The sequence below is a fragment of the Pundamilia nyererei genome, unplaced genomic scaffold, assembly GCF_000239375.1.
Source record: "Pundamilia nyererei isolate P.nyererei 1_Seehausen unplaced genomic scaffold, PunNye1.0 scaffold00176, whole genome shotgun sequence".
Lineage (NCBI taxonomy): Eukaryota > Metazoa > Chordata > Actinopteri > Cichliformes > Cichlidae > Pundamilia > Pundamilia nyererei.
The window spans coordinates 169189-170883 of NW_005187577.1; positions in this window are offsets into that span (position 1 = coordinate 169189).

The following is a 1695-nucleotide window of genomic DNA, read 5'->3' on the forward strand; positions in this document are numbered from 1 at the left end:
TGTTTTTAAAAAGTAACTAAGTAATTAATTACTTTTGAAAATAAGTAATCAGTAAAGTAACGGGATTACTTTTTTGGGGAAGTAATCAGTAATTAGTTACTGATTACTTTTTTCAAGTAACTTGACCAACACTGGGTAGGAGTGGCTTAAAGCTTAGTTTGCTGTTGGGCATTGTTCTTGGCCGGGGACTGGGAGGCCAGTCCCCCCAGTCCTGATTACTTGTAAGCAAAAAAATAAATAAAAATAAATAAATAAAAAAGGTATAGTTTGCTGTATTGCCCTTTGAATTATGTGGGAGTACAAAAGGATCATCATGTTCTAATGAAATACAGTCTCATCAGAAAAGTATTTACTGGGTCATCAGTAAACATATCTGATCTATTGCACAAAAAGACAAGAGCACAATGGTAAAGCGCAAACTGTGTCTAGGATAGAAACAACTAGGGCTGGGTATCGTCACTGATTCCTAGAATCGATTTGATTCCGATTCACAAGGTCCCGAATCGATTCGATCCACGATTAGTTTCGATTCAATTCAATTTGAATCTGGGAAATTTTGCCTCAGACAGTCAGAAATATTATAATTCAGATCAGTACATTAACATATTTTTGTATCTATAAAAAGGAAGCTGATACTCGCAAGACTTTATCAAAGGTGTGAGCATCACAGCAGATGCCTTTGTGTCAAAATAGCTGAAGATAAAACACAGGTGGTTTTCCTGGGATTTTATAAAAATATTCTGCAGTACATCAAAAACGAAAGAAAACCATTAATCAACATATGAACATTACCTCTGAAGTTACAGCTGTTTTATTAGAGACACAGATGAGCGTTTTGCATAATTTAAAAAAGTTTAAATTTGTTCAGAAGCCTGTTGAACAGCAGAAATTAGGTTTTCTTTTCGCAAGTAAGAAAAAGGAAAAAAAAAAAACAGCGGCCGACAGCGCAGTAAACAACCATAGACTTGTGCGTAACAAGCAAGCGAATAATGCAGAAAACAGATTTTTAGATGGGAAACTGTTCTTGAAGTATACAGAGAGAGAGAGAGAGAGAGCTGTGCATGAAGTGTGATTTTATCACGGTGGAAGCAAAACAGTAAAAGTCAGAGGGAATTCATGACGGTGTTTATGTGAAGCATAGTTTGGATCTTCTTTTGCTGCTGGTTCAGTCAGTATTGTTTGGAGAGATCAAACTAACAGCTTTAGAATCAGCGCAAAAAAGGGCGTAAACACAAAGCGCGGACCGCCGAAACATCAGAATCAGCGAGCTGTCAGCATTCAGCCCCGACCGTGTCCTTGCCGTCGGGTGATAAAGGCGAAATTATTACAAATAAATTATTACAAAATATTAATAAAAACTATATAAATGGAGGCAACTTTGCCTGTGGTAGAATGTAAACCATGTATGAAAAAATCTTTATTGCAGATACTAATTTTACTAATTTAATAATAATAATAATTTTGTGTTGTAAGATTTATGACTTTCATGCATTCATAGTGGTACTTAAGAGAGCTTGACATTTTTTATCAGGTAGTACACACTGTAAAAAGTTTGAGAAACACTGATAAGTGTATGTGTGCTTTTGGAAAACATTTAAAGCTGCAGTACAGAATCTTTGAAACAAGCTTAAAACATTTTTAGAATATAAACAGAGCATCTGCTTCTCTTTACAGCTCCTCACTCCACCAGGGCAC